The 19,803-nt window shown below is 39.6% G+C and overlaps 1 protein-coding gene across 3 annotated transcripts in view; it reads left to right on the plus strand.

The window, feature by feature from the left end:
* Positions 1-19,803, plus strand: part of LOC129764901 (phosphatidate phosphatase LPIN2) — a 37,181-nt gene that overhangs the window by 2,949 nt on the left and 14,429 nt on the right. The window contains exon 1 of one of the 3 annotated variants that reach the window (XM_055764535.1): positions 16,664-16,833. The exons of the other annotated variants lie outside the window; for them this stretch is intronic. The gene's annotated coding sequence lies outside the window, so the exon portion shown is untranslated. Of the gene's footprint in view, positions 1-16,663; positions 16,834-19,803 lie in introns of those variants that run through there. 3 annotated transcript variants of the gene reach the window in all.

Here is a 19,803-nt window from a genome sequence, read left to right on the forward strand (position 1 = left end):
CAAAAACTACTATTCTGCATAATTTTTTTTATTATAAATGTCTGTTCATCTCGATTACAAGAAATAAATATTCGCTCGATTAATCGAATTCTGAAAGACAATTATTCGAATGAATCGATTATTTGGCCCCACGATTAATCGATAATCGAATAAACGAAAAATTTAGACATCTCTACTTAACACCAAAAAATACCCCCGACTTGCATGTATTTTTGCAGGTACATTAATTTTGAAGTTCGTGTTAGTGAAACACAACTCAGTGGGCAAAAAATACCCCCGACTTACATCTTTTTACAAAGCGGATTCCCCCAGGCACATTGATTTAGAAGTCTGTGTTAGGGAAACACAGCTTGGTGGAAACAAAAATACCCCCGACTTGCATGTATATTCGCAGAGCGCATTTCCTCAGGTACATCGATTTTGAAGTCTGTGTTGGGGAAACCGTAAATCGGGCCAATCAAAACTTGACAGTTAAGGCGTTAAAATAACGCTTGACATTTTACAGTTATTCAATTGTTCATCTCATGGAAAATAATATTTTATTAATTGCGATAGACGCGTATTTTCTATCAATTGATGCAAACATCTTTCCGATCGGTTAAGAAATGTTAGAGTTATAAGCGTTCGAAATATGGGTAGGATTATAGCACACCAATCCGCAGAATAAATGTATGAGAAAAAGGTTCTTCCAGTTTTTCTGAATTGAAACCGTTTAGAGATTAGCGAATTGTAATGTATAGCATATCAAACAAATCTAAGAGAATTTCCATGCATACGCTTCCTAAATGCGTAGTCAATAATAATTGCACAACAAAGTTGAATGCTGCTTCTTTTTTGCTCCTCAGACGTCGTTTTTTGTGTTTGTATACAGACTCCAGTTCGAACTTTTTTTCTCCATACAAATGTCAAGCAGATATAGTGCAACAAAACTTTATGTGTATGTTATGCAAATTGGCTTTTTTAAAACTATAAGACGCAATAGAAACAGAATAACGACTGTTCTAGTCGTTTCGAGGCAGAGCCGTGCCTCTGAATCTTGTCTTGCGAGATTTTGTAACATTCTGACGAAAATTTTAAGTTATATTTAGAATTAAATTCGTCCTTGAATTGATGTGGTTTGAATAATATCATCCTCGTTTCCCTCAATCTTCAATCTTTTGAGGTCAAGTAATTGAAGAAATCAGTTATAATACAAAACGTGATGGGATACTGGCTAAATCGGTTAAATCCCCTCAGGCCTCGGAATTTTTCAATAAGAAATTCTTATCTGTGTATCTTTAAACACGCTAATTATAAGATAATTACCAAGTAATGAATCTAGTTACATTACAAAGTATTAAATCAAATAAAAGTTAGATCAAATTAAAAGATTTAGATAGAAAATCTAAATCGAAAGTTAGATTACAAAGGTTATTTTGATGGAAACGCATAAAATCGATTCGTATTTTACGGGAGAATGAGGAATATTGATTTGTACTGCCGTGTATAGCGTGTTTGATTTCGTGTTGTTTCTTATATGGCAATTACATGTTGAGAACAGCAGTGCGAGCCCCTCGTTTTACTTGCTGCTATTGACAGCTACAACCGCAGCATACTTCGTGCTTATCTATATAAGTCTACAAAGGTTTACACGCGCTACTGCAACAGCCATTTTTGACTAGACTTTTTCACTTGAATTCAAACTACCGACATATATAGATCGTTCAAATAAAATCATTGTTGAAACGTTTTTCCGGTGTTAGTTTATTTTCACTCGTGGATATAACTCTCGTTCGTTCAACAGGTTATGGGCCCAGTGAGCGCAGCGCGAGTGGAAATAATTAAATCGCGGTTGTGAGAAAGAACAAGACTTTTACGTTTCGTTTGCACAGTGTCGAGTGTTCCGGTTGAAAACAAAATGGCGGATGCAAAAATTACCATGGAGAAGCTGAACAACTTCAACTGGAGCAGCTGGAAGTTCCGGATGAAATTGCTGTTGTTGAAGGAAGGTTTGAGTGATGTGGTGAATCAGCCAAAGCCGGAGCCGGTGACAGAAGCTTGGAAAAAGCTGGATGGACTTGCGCGAGCCTCCATTGGTCTGGCGCTCGAGAACGACCAATTGTGTCATGTGATGGCTGCCGCGACGGCAAACGATATGTGGAAGGCGTTGAGAAACTATCACGAGCGTGACTCAATGTGCAACAAAATCTATGTTTTGCGGAAAATCTTTTCGTTGTATTTGGCGGAGAGTGGAAACATGGCTGATCACTTGATGGAAATGGCTGAGCTGACACATCGGCTGATTGCGATGGGCGAAGACATGCCGGAGCACTGGTTGGTGGCCATCGTTTTGTCCAGTCTTCCGTCAAGCTACGACGTTTTGATTACAACGCTGGAGAACAAGACCGCAGCAGAACTGAAACTGGATTATGTGAAAGGGAAGTTGCTCGATGATTGGAGAAAAAACAAGCCGATGGACAAAGTGCTGAAAGTGTTTGCTGGTGGTGGCAACAGCAATAGTAAGAAGAAGAAGCTGTGCCATTTTTGTAAACTGGAAGGACATTTTCGAAGAGACTGCCCTAAGCTCAAAGCAGAAAAGCAAACGAAAGAAAAGGAAATGCCAGTGAAACAATACTAGCATCAAAAGGCTAAAGTGTCAGTGACAGAAGATTCGAAGAACGAATATTTGGACGTGTGTTTTTCGGCGATCGCAGAAAAGTGTTTCGTGAGTGCAACGAGGGAATCAACCGATCGGAGCTGGTACCTAGATTCCGGCTGCACGAAGCATATGACGGGTGACGCTAACAACCTAACTGAAATGGCTGACTCCAACGAGAGCGTGTGCTTAGCGGACGGAAAACGAATTTCAGCGGAAGGTATTGGTACCGGTAAGCTAGCGGCGATTGGCGGAAATGGTGAATCAAAAGTGATTACAATTAAAGATGTACTGTTTGTACCTGGACTGGCCGGTAACTTGCTTTCCGTGAGCCGGATCGTTGATGAAGGATATCATATGTATTTTGAGCCCGGAGGATGCCAAATACTACGGAACGAAAAAGTAGTCGCTGTGGGCGAGCGGAAAGGGAAACTTTATCGCTTGAAACAGCCGGTTCAGCATGCTCTTTTTTCCACAGCTGGACATTCTAATATGTGTCAGCACTTATGGCATCGACGCTTGGGACATCGTCATCCGGATACTGTGAAGCGGATCATACGAGAGGAAATGGGAACTGATTTGAAGCTGAGAGACTGTGGAGTGCGATCTGTGTGCGGTGTCTGCTGGGAGGGCTCCGTTTCCTGCTTCCAAGACGAAATCAACTGCTGTATTAGATCTAGTGCATTCCGACCTGTGTGGAGCTATGGATGTGCGTACTCCCAGCGGGAACGGATACGTGTTGACCCTGATCGACGATTTCAGCAAATACAGTCATCTACTTGTTGAAAAATAAATCGGAAGCATATGAGAAGATACCCCACTACGTGAGCCTTGTGCAAAATCAGTTCGGGAAAATGTCAAAGATTCTGCGAGCTGATCGAGGCGGGGAATATTCAAGTACGAAGCTGAAGACGTTCTTGGACGAGAACGGGATTATTTTGCAGCAGACTGCACCATACAGCCCGCAAAAAAATGGGAAATCCGAGAGAGCAAATCGTACCTTGATTAAAATGACCCGTTGTTTGCTTCTGGATGCGAATTTGGAGAGAAGAAGTACTGGGACGAGGCAGTGATGACTGCTTGTTACATATACAACCGATTGCCATCTTCAACGGTTGAGTGCACCCCCTTCGAGCTGTGGTTTGGGGAGAAGCCAAGTTATAGTCACATGCGGGTGTTCGGTTCTAGCGCATGGGTTCGTGTCCCCGATGAGAAGAGACGAAAGCTCGATAGCAAGGCGGTCAAGCTGACATTTGTTGGATATGCTGAAAACAAGAAGGCCTATCGTTTCCTCGATCGAACGACTAACAAGGTGCAGATTAGTCGAGATGCGAAGTTTTTGGAGATGGAGATGGATACGAAGGAATCGGTGCGAGAAATTCAGCAGCCGATTACATCGGAAATCACTCTGGAAATCGATCGGAACGTGCAGCAGGAAGATACTCTGGAAGTTGACGGAAGCGTGCAGCAAGAAGCATCAGATGCTGGAAGCGTGCAGCGGGAAGACATCCAAGAGGAGTCTGTCGAGCCGGAAATGTTGAAAACTTCAAACTACGACAGTGCATCGGAGAGCGAGTTTTTTGGATATTCAATGGAGAAGCCTGTTTGTGGAGGATTCAGTCCTGTAATTCGGCAGTCGAAACGAGCCAATAAAGGGCAACCACCGAAGCAATTGTTGGATGAGATGAGTGCGACGTGTTTAGCTGAGATCGACCAGGAGCCTCGGACTCTACGGGAAGCTAGGAAGTCATCAAGATCAATCGAATGGGCTGAAGCTATGCGAGAGGAACTAGTTAGTCATTCGAAAAATGACACGTGGGATCTAACGGAGTTACCTACTGGCCGGAAAGCTATAGGCAGTAAGTGGGTATACAAAATCAAACGTGATGCTGATGGGAACAAGGTGAAGTTCAAAGCTAGACTAGTGGCGTAAGGATTTTCGCAGACGTATGGAGTGGACTTTGAGGAGGTTTTTGCGCTAGTTACAAGCCAAACAACTTTCCGTGCTCTGTTAGCGATTGCGAGTCAGCTGAATATGCCACTTATACACCTGGACGTAAAGACGGCGTATTTGCATGGTGAGCTTGAGGAGGAGCTGTTCATGCTTCAGCCACCAGGTTTCGAGATCCCGGGCAAGGAACCGTCGTCTGCATGAAGTGCTTGTGAGTATAGGGTTCAAGCAAAGCTTCGCTGATCCTTGCTTGTACACAAAATCAGTTGGCGACACTCTGGCTTATCTGCTTGTGTACGTCGATGCTATAGTGCTTGGATGTATGGACAAATCAGTGGCAGCCGCAATCTTTGAGGAGCTAAAACGTAAATTGGATATCAGCAGTCTAGGAGAATTGAAATATTTTCTGGGCATGGAGATTGAACGAATCGATGGCAAGTACAGCATCAGCCTAAGAGGTTACATCGAGAAACTTGCCGCACGTTTTGGAATGTCTGAAGCGAAGCCAGCTAAAACGCCCATGGATGAAGGATTCCTGAAACTGCAGAGCGGAGAAAAACTAGAAGTCGAGTCGTTGTACAGGAGTTGGGTTGGAGCTCTGTTATATATAGCAGTGCACGCGCGACCGGACATAGCCATTAGCGCCTCTATTCTGGGACGTCGAGTATGTTGTCCAACGCAAATCGATTGGACTGCAGCGAAACGAGTTGTGCGATATTTGCTTGGTACAAAACACTGGAAGTTGAGCTACGACGGACGAGCTGGTGATTTGATTGGATTCACGGACGCAGACTGGGCGGGCGATGCCGAAAGCCGGAAGTCGACATCCGGATTCACTTTCTTGTACGCCGGAGCAGCAATTTCGTGGGTGAGCAGGAAGCAGTCATCCGTGACATTATCGTCGATGGAGGCTGAATACGTTTCCTTGAGCGAGGGTTGTCAGGAGGCAATTTGGCTTCGATCGTTACTTCAGGACTTCGGACAACGTCAGGCTAGTGCAACTGTTATACACGAAGACAACCAAAGTTGCATTGCTTTCGTCAAGGCTGAACGAGCAACACGGAGATCCAAACACATCGAGACGCGGGAGCAGTTTGTTAAGAATCTTTGCAGTCTAGGGAAAATACGTTTGGAGTATTGTCCCACCGAAACTATGGTTGCCGATATTCTTACCAAGCCCCTAGGAGTGCAGAAGCAGCAAAGGTTTGCCAGCATGATCGGAATGGAGGTTGGGCCTATTCATGGGACTCACCCTGAGGAGGAGTGTTGAGAACAGCAGTGCGAGCCCCTCGTTTTACTTGCTGCTATTGACAGCTGCAACCGCAGCATACTTCGTGCCTATCTATATAAGTCTACAAAGGTCTACACGCGCTACTGCAACAGCCATATTTGACTAGACTTTTTCACTTGAATTCAAACTACCGACATATATAGATCGTTCAAATAAAATCATTGTTGAAACGTTTTTCCGGTGTTAGTTTATTTTCACTCGTGGACATAACTCTCGTTCGTTCAACATTACAGACCTCGAATACTTGGCAGAAAAAAATTGAATAGCAAAAAGAGCTCGCAAAACTATGGGACGCGATTCAAGCCGCAATTTCTAAGCGTCAACAATTATTGTGAGTCATGTAAAAACCAGGAAATTGGATGCCTTCGGACTGGGTATTTTAATTTCGCTGCAATATCATTCTGAACAATTCACTGTACTCATAATAGCCAATTATTTTTCACTTTAACGTTCAAATATTTCATTTTCGCTTTAGATTAGTCATATTTGCAAAATAAAAAAAATAACTGTATATACTCGAGTCTAGAATTGTATATACCTATACCTACAAAATATCAAACTTTGATGTATAAAAATAAATACTTCATTTCCACTGTAGATGATTGTTGTAATAGATATCTGGCGTTGTATAAATGCGATCGGATTATGCTAAGCGGCGTTAGAATGATAATATTTTGTACTAAACACAGTTCTCTTACAGTTTCGTGATTGCTCGATTCAGTTGAGAATACGCCATATATCATGTTCACTTCGATAAAGACGAAAACGCAAGCCAGGCAGCTGTAAATGGAGCTGCTGGTGGTTTGAAAAACCAGGTCGTTTTACCTATAGTGTACTGTTTGGGCTTCTGGTGCTTGTCCGAAGCCCATACAGCCTGATGGAATTCATCGAATGCGCAAACAGAATTTGTCGCTTTATCGCTAAAGAAGCAGATTGGAGTTCCTCGACGAGCAATGAAATTATTCTACGTCACAATACACGAATTCGTACTGAGTGAGTCGACGACCTCAATGTGAAGAGCTCAGATCGTTAGACACGCCAGCAAGACTCCAACGTTTTCTTAACTACTTCACGGCGCATAATGACTTCAATTGCACCGAAAAAAGTTACGCCGACGTGAGAGAATGATCTGCTGATTGCAGCCAACCTGGCTTGAGGGAGCTCAGCCATTTCTTGTGTCACCGGATTTTGCATTTCCGACACCATTTGATTAATTTGATATCTCAAAAAGCGTTCGTTTTAGAATGGAATATAAAATCTTCGACGTATTTCATTAGCGACCATTGCATATTTCCGGTGATGTTACCTTTAATGGAAATCGGAAAGCACTATCATCTGGAAATGTTATAAACATTCATTTTGCGGCCCAGCTGTTCATTTGCAAAAGGTTTACCCGGTTCAATAAAGGGTTCAGCTTGCGAATTTTACTGCCCTTTTGAAACCTGTATCGTCCATTCGCCTTCGTTGTTTACGCTTTCCAACAATTATTGCTTTTTTTCATAAACATCGTCCCGCTGCGCTGATATTTCTGAGCCCGACGAAGTTTCTTATTCGTTTATGGTCCGCTACGTGTAGTCAACCCGCTTTGACTGAAAAGTTCTCCACGAAGCGCTGCACATATGCTGTAACCCCCACTAGATGCCTTCTTCGCGAATAGTTACTCGCCATAACAAACTATTCAGCATTCTTGCCGTGGCATTTAGAGGCGAATGAACTGAAAAGTTTAAAACCTCTATAATTCATCACGTTCGTTCGTTCTTACCGTGGAACAGCACGTGTTGCAACCGCAACGAAAGAGAAACAATTTTCCGATTTTTTAAACGTTTATTCAACACACAATACAATAGTGATAGCAATGACGACGACGTTAGAAAATCCTTACCAGAGACATAAATCAGCACATTAAAATAGTTCTATTGTACATAGTAGTTTTAAGATTTCTATACATTCAGCCCTATTCTGTATTCCGACGGATTTCCATTTCGTTCGAGTTATAATTTCGCATCCTCTGTTTCGAACGTTTTGCCCATTTAATGTTCGAAGAGAAACAGATTGAACGAAATGCAAAAACAGCTCGAACGGAATACAGAATGGAATATTATCAAGTCGTTCGAAATATTTCGAATCGATCGAAATACGGAATAGGGGTGATTATCATTAAGTTTTCTGTAACACAGTTAGATTTAGATTTAGTAAAGAACTTACGTGCTTACTTGTGCACCCGTGGCCGAGTGGTTAGCGTCCCACACTATCATGCCGGGTGTTCGGGTTCGATTCCCGTTCTGGTTGGGGGATTTTTCGTCAAAGAAAATTCTTCCGGCTTGCACTGTGGTCACGCGTATTCTAGAGCTTGCCACTTTAGATTACATTCAAGGCGTGTTAACCAAGTATTAATGAACGACGCTAGTTAATGAATACGTTGAGACGGAAAAAGTTCCACAGGGAACGTTAACGCCATTCAAGAAAGAACTTACGTTTAGTGTATCGTTGGTTAGTTCGTTAGGTGGTGGGGATAGTATTGAGTAATATTCGTTCTCTTTATAATTCCTAGCTGTAAATTTAGATTTAGCCTTAGACACAGCACAATCGATGTATTAGCTTACTCACATAAAATTAAGGATAATTAGGCTTAACACTTTTTTATAATAGCTTTTGTAAAGGACTTTCTTTCACACCTGACTATTTGTTTTTGTTTTGAATCAATTGTTGTGTTATTATTTGATTCTCGGTGAAACACAGTAGCGCACCGAAAGTGAGAGCGTATCATTTCTGACCAGCTTTGCTCCGGACTTTTCAGAAATACCGTGTCCTGGCAATGTTCCACTTGGACCACTCAGAGTCTAAGAGAGGTCTAAGTCTTAGACCCTCTTGCGGCAACGTACTGGCTGCAACGGCGGTGGTCGAATCGCAGATAGCACAAAAAATCTCGGGAGTCGTACTAGAAGGAAAAGCGATTTATTTGTAGTGTTAGCTAGTCTCGTTCCGATAACCGCTGCCTGGAGTTCGCAAGTTCTGAACGCGACCTTAGAAAAGCTGCCCAAGGCTTCGCTCCGACTAACGCAAACCTTATTAGAATTGCGGAAATACTACCGTCGCCTTGCTGTCCCCTGCGTCCACTAAAATATGAACATGGATTCGAGTTCGGCATGGACCGTCGCATTAGAACGAAGCGTTCGTCCTGATCGTCATCATTGTCACTTTCTGCATGTTTTTCCTCTTCGGAAACAACTCTCATCTGATCCCGCTCATCTCCAGAGTGCGCATCAAAACCACCGGCACCGTCTCCTTCGCGTATCGTTTCCAATGATTTATCCAATGAATCTGATACCACATATTTAGACTTCGTTAATTAATTCACCTTCTCGATTTTCGCCCCATCCACACAATGTTGTAATTTCTTCCGATCATCTACTTCCTTGCTCTGATGATGAATCTTGTAACTCCAATTCTTCACTGTTTTCCTAGGTTTTCTAGATTTCGATTTATTGGCACTCACTAGTGCTAGATTGACTTTTTACGCCGCCCTCCTTGTGTTCTTCTGGACGTCTTCATCTTCAGCTGGTTTCTCGCATCTCAAACAAATTCAATCGTGGTATTCGATATTTCCGTCGCACCAATTCCGTGTTTTCGTGGGATTGAGTTGGTAAGACGCTTTCGGTGATTTTTGTAATCCCAGACTTCCACATTTGTTGCAGAATACTGGAAGTAGCCTCGAAAGAATCGAGCATCTTATCCAAGTTTACGATATTGAAAAATCAACTTTACGTCGGTAGAGACGAGAAATAAGGTTACGATTTCACAAAGTATCGAAATATCATCATTTTTTAAAAGTTTATATCTATATTTTGAAGAGTATCACAACAGTATTCTAATAAATTTCGAATTTTAAAATTTTCAATGTTAAATTCAATTTTTGATCAATTTGTGTCTTTATTGTCAATGCAACTCTCCTTCTGGACATACAAACTGCAACCACAGGCGTTTCTATATTTATACCGTCACTATCATTGACAATGCAAAAAATCATAAATGCTCATGCGTAATTCAATCATACACAAATACTCTCCCCCTTTGTGTAAACCGACCAAAGCATTCAATGTGTAATTTAATTCGTTCCGTTTCCACAAAATGGCTCAAAGTGTTATGAATAGTCCACGGTGAGAGTTTAGGGGGTATAGACAATGTCCACGTAGACACATTAAATAAATATTGCTAGTTAAAAAAAATGCATTCACCTCTATATTAAAAAAATAAATAGAATATATTCTGCATTATGAAGAATTTGCATAAACTATCTGTGCATACTAAGTACTCCGTATTATCAATCAAAAAAAATCAATAAAATATATAAAATGCTTATATTTTTTTATCATGACATTGAATCTCCCCACTAAATTTACTCAAACTTTGAGCGATCGAGTTATTTCTATTGGTACTAAAACATTCCACGCCAAATAAACCGACCGCTTAACACAATTTCGAAACCAGAGTTATAATGCCCAACTGTTGTGAGCATTTCCTATTATGTATTATTAAATTAAAAACAAATCATACTCAAACATCGATGCTTGATTTTATTAAGTCAGGATTCTTGAATGTTATTTTGTTACAACAATGTTATTATTATAATTAGGTGTAGAGTGTTTTTGCGGAGAATGTTACTTCATTGCTTCAATATGAAGAAAAAAGCTGCGGAAAGTCATAGCATTTTGGTGGAAGTTTATGGTGACCATGCTTCAACTGAGCGAGCGTGTCAAACGTGGTTTGCACGGTTTAAAACTGGTAATTTTGACTTGGAAGACGAATAACGTTCCGGACCGCCAAAAAAGTTTGAAGATGAAAAATTGGAGGCTTTACTCGATCAAGATCCGTCACAATCGCAACAAGAATTAGCAGATACACTTGGAGTAGCTAGGCAAACCATATCCGATCGTTCAAAAACAATGGGAACTATCCGAAAGATAGGACATTGGGTGTCGTATGAATTGGAGGCACGAGACGCCGAACGCAGTATTTTCACGTGCGAACGACTGCTCCAACGGCATGAAAGAAAGGGTTTTTCACATCGAATCGTTACTGGCGATGAAAAGTGGGTCCATTACGACAATCTTAAACGTTGGGCAACGTATGGATACCCCGGCCATGCATCAACATCGACGGTCGCGCAGAATATTCACGGTCAGATAGTTATGCTGTATATTTGGTGGGACCAGCTGGGTGTGGTGTACTATGAGCTGCTAAAACCGAATGAAACCATTACGGAGGACCTCTACCGACGACAATTGATGCGTTTGAGCCGTGCACTGAAGGAAAAACGGCCACAATACGATCAAAGACACGATAAAGTTATTTTGCAGCACGACAATGCTCGGCCGCATGTCGCGAAACCGGTCAAAACATACTTGGAAACGCTGAAACGGGAGGTCCTATCCCATCCGTCGTATTCTCCAGACATTACTCCGTACGATTACTAACTTTTTCGATCGATGCAACATGGCCTGGTTGACCAGCACCTCTCCAATTTTGGTGAAGTCAGAAATTGAATCGATTCGTGGTTAGCCGACAAATTTGCCGATTATTTCCGCGAAAGGAAGGAAAAGAATTGCCAGAAAGATGGGCAAAAGTTGTGACTAGCGATGGGCAATTGAATATTAAATTTGTAACCATTTTTGCAGAAATTTGAAAATAAATGAAGAAATTTTTGAAAATAAATGAAGAAACTTACCAGTACTCCTATTAGTTTCTCTAGTATTATTTGCACATATATCATGCCGGGGACTTCGGGTTCGATGAACGTTCTGGCATAGAGATTTTTTGTCAAACAAATATCATCCGTATACACAAATCCGCATAAAAAAACGAGTTAGTTGGAAAATCCGCGTAAAAAAACGCGTTAAAAAACCTGGGTGTAGTTTGATGCACTTCTTCCTGTCATACTTCAACCTCCAAGGTTCCGAGTCGTTCCCCGAGGTTCCGAATAACGTGGCAGGAAAATTCTAGCTGAATTATAGAGTGGAACGCATACGCGCAGTAGTTACGGAAGGTGAATGAAAAATCGAGAGTAAAGATGTACCATTTCCATTGATCGATCTAATTCCGCAGTTGGCAAGGAAAACATGGACAGAAGAACTAGATCTCTAGATATCAGTTCCTACTGCCTACTTGACCTTTTAAACATATACAGTCAACTCTCCCTAACTCGATATCCAAAGGGACCATCGAGATACAGAACATTTTTTCCTAATTTTTTTTATGTCTCAAATTGTCATATATTAGGGTAAGTGTCCCAATTATGGTATGAATTTGAATTTTTGATTCATTCCCTTAAAGTGAAAAAACACCTTTCTCATATAAAAAAAATATTTTTTCCAGAATCTTTCAGGAGGTGATAGACGGTTATATTTCACGAAAAAAATCCTTCTACGCATATGTTAGAATTTCAACGATGACAGACTTATAGAACTTTTTCTTTGTTTCGGATTCTGTTGGCTCAAACTGACTCTACATTGAAAAGTATGCTACGTATTCCGATTTTGTTGCTTTCATTCAATTTCACCTTAATGCTGAAAGGTTATTTTTTTTTCTTGAAATTATTCATATTTGAATTATTAAAAAAAAACTTTTTTTTTCAAACTGTATACAATCGAGTCCTAAATTTTACATAATCGAATCATATATAATCGAGTTTGTATATAATCGAGTCCAACTTGCATGAGGCACTAGGTTAACAAAGAAAATATTGATTAAGTATGTTACTCAAACTGAATTGTAACGATCACGCAGGAACTGTTCAATCACAAAGAAATGTTCGAATAGTTTCACAGGAACATTTTCAGTTGATTTCAATATTCCGGACATATTCTTCAGGTTTGATTAAACGTTCGAATTAACATCTCAATAGAACTACTATCTTCAGCGTTTTTCTCAGGTTTTTCAACACTTTCCAGTATATCGGTATCTGGCATCAGATCACAGCAAATCACGTTTTGGTCCTTTTTGCACTAATTATTAAAAGACATTGAGCAATCGAACGGTATTGTACCGTCGACATCGCTCACGACACATTAATTATGCCAGCGGAATATCACTCCCGTCCATGTTGGTTGTGCTTTAAAGTTAGGATTTCCCAGTTTCTGGACAAATTCTCAAGCCATATCCCGAAGAATAGAAGAGGGGTAAATTATTTTGTCTAGCTTGACAAGACAAAAATTCATTGACCGCTCCAGCTTCTCGATTCTGACCAACCTTATATGCTTTTGGTCTAGATACAATTTTCCATTCCGATTCCATTTTTACTTTAGTTTGAGTAGTGTTGATACCACACTTTGTGCAATACTGAAATTATTTGCAGCTTCAGCCCCTTCCGTCCATATTTTTCGACCTGCTCGATGATGCTCAAACCTTGCGCAATGGTTAGCGTTTTGATTGTTCGCTTGAAAGGTTTCTCGTGGTTTTCCATACTTGAAAAGAAATTGTTTGATGACACGAACACTCCGTCTTCACTTTCAAGGGCAATTGAAATCTGAGGTAATAACGCACAAAAACATGTACGCGAAAATCAATCGAGTTAGGGAGGTGAAAATCCATGGAAAAAAGAATCAAAACACATCGAGTAAGAGAGGCATCGAGTTAGGGAGGTATCGTGTTATGGAGAGAAGAATGCTTGTAAAATCGAAGGTGCCATGCAATCCATCGAGTTAGGGAAAATATCGAGATACAGAACATCGAGTTAGGGAGAGTTGACTGTAGTTTATTTTCTCAGAATTTTTCGGCCACATCATTTCAGGGCTCTGAATTTTAGAGGATGAAGTTAAACAGGAAGAAGTGCATCAAGGTATTTGAAAATAATTTGCAACCGTTTCTGCTCCAAAATCATCGTGATAACGATAACGCTTCAATTTTCAAAAGCCGGTGGATGTCATTTGTTGGTCGGGGTATTCAGATTCTTGATTAGTTATAGCATTGATGTTCAATTTTCAACTGATCAGATTGGTGTCGAATTTTTAAAAAAGCAGAGGCCTCACAACTGGACATATTAAACGAAGCGATTAAGAAAAAACAACCAGAATTGATCAACAGAAAAGGTGTTTTCTACGCGAGACTATCATTGATGAGGAGATAAAAAATTATGGAGCTTGGTTGCTAAAGGTGGAACCAGAATGCCGCGCTATGCGTCGCGTTGCGACAATTGTGCTTTGACACTTCATTTTAAATATGTGTATTTCCATTTACACGAACACAATAATGCGTTGCGTCATTAGCATCGTTGTACTAAACGATAAGATTTGTTCTAAACTGCTTGCGCCGAATTCGCGATGACAGTGGCATGGTGTCGACGTCTGGTGGCAACTTCAAATTAGGGCCATAATTTGGGTCCCAAACTCGTTAGTGTATTCTCTATCAGATTAGAACACACGAAGCCGGTTTTCAAATTCTAAAATTTGTATTAAAATGTTTACATCATGTTATTTGATTACTTGATACACGTGTTTCTGACTTTCATTCAACCATATGGCTAAACAATTACAACATTGTTGCTGAATTTTTTCATCATAATATAGAATTGTCTTCATAAACAATTTTCGTATGAGATTTTTTCACCACCTGCGAACAAGAAAGTTTTTCATTTAAACAGAATACTATATGTCAATGTGTTGTTTTTAAAAAACATTCATGGACACAACAAGAACAAAGAAAAAATTCATCCGAATTTTTTTTTGCTTTTGTTTACATGACAAAAGCAAAACGCGAATGTTAGATTGTGACTGCAAATCAACAGACTGCGTCGGGTGAATGTTTTAGTACAAAGCGCAAGCAATGACAGCTGATGAGAAGCAACGCACAACGCGGCATTCTGTTTCCACCTTAAGTTGTGATGCGTCCACCGTATAACCCAATTTTCGCACCGTCTAACTTCCATCTGCTTCGATCTCAGTGAAACTCTCTTGATGGAAAAATATTGGCCAACTGCCGAAAATCACTTGAGAAAGTTTTTCGGCGATAAACCACAAAAGTTCTATACATATGGAATCATGAAAGTACCCGAAAAATTACGAAAGGCACAAAAAAATACACCCTCATTTGAAATCAAAGTATTCCAATATTAACCCTTTCACTGCGGCTGTGTGCTCCGGCGAAGTGCTACCACTGAACGTAGCACTGCGCCCAAAAGTATGCATATCGTGCTAGTGTAATCGACGTGAAGTATCACCCCGATGTCGTCTATAGACGATGCTCGTAGCGAAAGGGTTAAAAGTTTTGACGTAGGATTACGTCTTTCGGGAACATATTGGGGTACAAATTGAAAATCGAGAATCGAGCACATCGTGAAAATTGTCCAATTTCAAACGCTTATTGCTCAGTCATTTCATGATGGGTTGATGAAATTTTTGCGTCAATCGATTTCGGCACTCCATAACAATTTTTTATATTGAATAAAATAATATATATCATTAAACTAACTATCAAACAATTGAAAAATGTCAACCCCTATCCTAACGGAAATACTCACTTCTGATTGGTCGAAATTGACGACACATGCGGCGGTTCCCTAACAGAGACATCAAAACCAAGCTGCCTAGGGGAAATCAGCATTGCAAATACATGAAAGTAGGGGGAGCTTTTGCTCCCGCCGAGATGTGTTCCCAAACAGAGACATCAAAACCAAGCTGCCTGATGGAAATCGGCATTGCAAATACATGAAAGTCGGGGGCATTTTTATATTGCAAGTAAGAAGAGTGATACGAATAATTCTAGCACATAGAATTTAAATTTGGAACTTTAATGTTGGTTGCTTCGTGCAACTCCATATCAATGTCCGATCGTGTATTGTGAAAAATTTAGCACAAGGGTAGGTGTAAAATTGCATACGATAGCCGTTGTGTTAACCCTTTCCCGTACAACATAGAGTCTCACTACATATAGTACATATAGTATTAGGTGTACATATAGTATTAGGTATTGTTAGTCTAATTAAAATTCGCATTGGGTTGAATAAACAATCAGAAAGTAAAAATTATAAAAGAAAATTAGCTTTCCCATTTCAAATATATTTTCGCTATATTAAAGTAACATGTTTTTACTGATAAGAAAAATTGATAATTGTGTTCGGTATTAATAATTATCTTATATTACATTGGTGATTTTTTTTTTCTTTATTTCATCATATTTTTCTTTATTTAGCGACAAACATTGCTTTCAATCGAGACATGGGTCCGTTACTGGGGTGTATATTAGTTATGGTCATAAAGTAGTTCGTAGAATTATTGAGATCGAAGCTCTTTTTTATTTTATGTATTTGACGTGAAATGTGAAGTATATTGTTGTATTTATAATCTGACACAAACAAAAATTGGCTGGATTGAATAGTGCTAATCTTTCTTATCAATGTTTCTAGTTTCAAGTTTTGATTCCACATTTCAAATCAAATTCAAAAACGCACCTGTCAAGGTCTACGGACATCGTTCGGGTATCGTTTGTTGACTTTTTGATAAGTTTTTTTTTGTTGCAATTTGGTACGCAGTTTACTTCCTCATGATGCGTCGCATCAACGTGTGAACGCCATCCGAATTCAAAACAATCATATCGAATGAAACGATGAGTTGGTTGGCGGACTACCGTTTTGTTGACGCGCGGTTTGGTTGGCGCACGAATCAAAACATTTGCTCGGAATCGACCGCTATTATTTGTTTTTATTGGACTGCACATGTGTTGTGGACCTAGATGTACTCACACTACATCATAGCACTCGGCCATTCAAAACGGTTGTCTGTAGACAGCCACACGAGGCGCAAGTCAGTCGAACGGCAAGCGTCTAATGAGAAGCAACTGATTAGGAAACAGCGCGTGGTATTTATAATAGCTACTGAAGCTGCATTTTAGATCAAGTGAAAGAAAGTAAAGTGATAACGCCAATCAATTTCTGCGTATGTTTCATTCCTGAATGAAAATTATGTGGTGAGTCGTCGTTTCGTCTAGCAGGTGTTGGGAGAATTGCCAACGTTTTGCTCTTGGAAATAATCTAAAAATAAAACGAACTTCGAAGTACTGTGCCAAGAAGATTTGTAGCTGACAGAACAATTATATTCCCGATAGGAGCGAGCAGCGGACCGCTGTGGTGTCCGGTAGGAACTGCACAAAGGGGGTGAAAAATATTCTAACATTGCCAAAGGTCACATTTTCATTTAATGTCGGGAAAAGTGCTACACTTTGTACACACAGGATTAAGCTGTTCAATAGCGGCGGAACTAAGCTTCGGCGTGTTGTGTAGAATAAAGTGAGACAGAACAGTTTACGTTTTATACAACGCTGCTTCAAAGGATTCATTTGCTCGTGTAATCATTTGGTAACCGTGGAATAATATCCGCACTTCTGTGTGCCATTTGATGCAGGACCTGTTATTTCTACAACCGGTAATATTTAGTACTTACAGTTTGCGTGGTTGAAGCGTTGGCTTTCTGGTTCCGAGATTAAGCATTTCCGATACTGCCGAAATTTATTCAAAAAAAATTATCTGAATCATGAGAGAACGTGTGCTTTCTATTTATTTTTCTTTCAATACGTAAGGCACATTTTTCAATTTCTACGCGATGAGTCAGTGCGTGATTATAGGTTGTTTACTCTTCTGGTGGCAATGGTTTCCGTTGCTAATGAATACACCATATATTTCATCACTAGCATGTGTAGCACTACAGGTTTGTGATTAGGTTGGATAATATTATCCGAAGATATAAATAAAGTAACTCATCGGTATTCACACCTGTGGGAAGATCACGCGAGCATTCAGCGGAGTTTCTAACACAAAGTTTATCTCATCCAGTCATCTTCATGAGAAGTTTGAAATAAATGGGTCTATCTATTGAAGCATTAACTTAGAAGTTGTTGTACACATGTTGAACACTCAGTTTCATGGATGTTCGTGAAAGTAAATCACTCCGGTGATATCGCATTCTAGTAGCATGTTTCTTCTCTTCCACTGTTTTTTATTTTGTTATTTTGGCACTTTTACAAACATATTTTTGTAGCAGCCAAAATATTTTTTGTAGAATGTGAACCCAAAATTTCTCATCATTCGAGTTCAATGACGAGGACATCTACAAAAGCACAGGGAATAACATATTTTTGTGAAGTAGCGCTATCAGTTATCGGAATTTAATCTTATCGTCTATTTCCCACCAGGGTCAATTGAAACATAGGTCTGTATCAGTTATTTATCGGCATAAACATTGATAAAAATCTGGACTAAGTAATGTCGTTATTCGCGAGTCTAAAGTACCATTTCACTCATGTTGATACCATATTGATATTGTTGTCGGTCGAATTTCGGGAGGATGTCGAGGCTAAAACCTCTTTTTAGCTACGTTATTCGTAACACTGCTTTAAGCTAGAATTTATTAAATTTCGATAAACTTATAATTCATAGTAGTTGATATCATGACTTACATTTGGTTTTCTTCTATCTAATTCCCTAATTTTTCCGGTCTCTACTTATTCCTTCCTTATCTGCTTCAATTCTTCAATTAATAAACTTTCACACACTTTGTACTTTATTCAAAACTATGACTTTCTTTTTATTTTCAATTTTCTATTACTTCAATTCACTCTATCAATCTATTGTTTGTTTTCATCCTCTTCAAACTTCATTTTCATCTGACATTTCTCACATAAATATTACTCTTTCATTTGTGAAGGGCGTAACCGGGACTCACTTGGTAACCGGAGAGAACGACAAAGTGGGTTCGGCAACAGATATGGAAAAACGTAATATTAGAAGAAGATGAAGTAAAAACATCTCTGAAAATAAAATATTTATTGGGACTTTGAATGATTGTCGTTGTTTCTTTGTGAAATGCTATACAAACTTAAATTTAAAATGACATACATTCTGTCAAATATATACCAAGAATTTGTAATTTGTAATTTCCTCGCTGAACATTTTTTATTTTTTTTAATTGGTACTATGGTCTTAATGTCAGTTTTGAGCGCGATCTGTCATTTAGTTTGTTTACAGCGTCATTAAGAACATGTTAACTTTTTTTTTGCCCGGCGATTTTTATATGGATAATTTTATTGGTGAAATATATTGTGTGGATTTTTATATTGCAAACAAATTGTTTTGCCCCGAAACGTTGAAAATGTTGCAGAATATATTTGGTGACTCTACTATGTCGAAAACACGGGCGCATGAATGATATAAAGCATTCAAAGACGGCCGAAAAGAGATGAACGATTTCTCACGTCAAGGACGATCTTCCACCTCTTTAACTGATGAAAACATCGACAAATGGTGCTTGGAAATCGTCATTCAAGTTTGAGAGAGCTATCCCGTGAATCCAATATCGCTCACGAGAGCGTTCGTCATATTTCGGGCATGAGAAAAATCGCAGCACGACTTTTGCCTTTTTTAGGGCTAGAGGCGAATGAACTGAGAAATTGAAAGCCTCCAGAATTCAATTCATGATTATCATTATTCAAATCACAGCCTCCCTTCAGCTAGCAGACAGCAGCCTTTCGCAATGCTGATGTCAGACACAGCTGTTTTGCACGATCCAAAGGAACAATGGAATGGAGACACCGCGTCGATTTTCATGCCGTCTGGTGGAGAGTGCTTTGTATTTTTGCACCACTGAATTTCTGCATCTGTACTGGAGTCTAAGTTTAAAATTTCGAAAACGAGAGTGTTATATTTGAGGTGCAAGCATTTGAGCGTTAATAACTATTTGCCAGCTGAGAGAAGTGTTATGTCTATCACTTTCGAAAGATAAAAGGTGTATGAGTGATATTTGTCACTTATCGACCCAACATTTCCATACCTCAAAAACTGCTTTGAAAGCAAACTATTGAAATCACAAAAATCTATAAAAATTTGAAAAATTTTAAATAGAAAGTACCACGTTTGTTTTCATATCGTTAGTTGGATATTGGTTG

Source organism: Toxorhynchites rutilus, chromosome 2 (genome assembly GCF_029784135.1).
Source record: "Toxorhynchites rutilus septentrionalis strain SRP chromosome 2, ASM2978413v1, whole genome shotgun sequence".
Classification (NCBI taxonomy): Eukaryota; Metazoa; Arthropoda; class Insecta; order Diptera; family Culicidae; genus Toxorhynchites; species Toxorhynchites rutilus.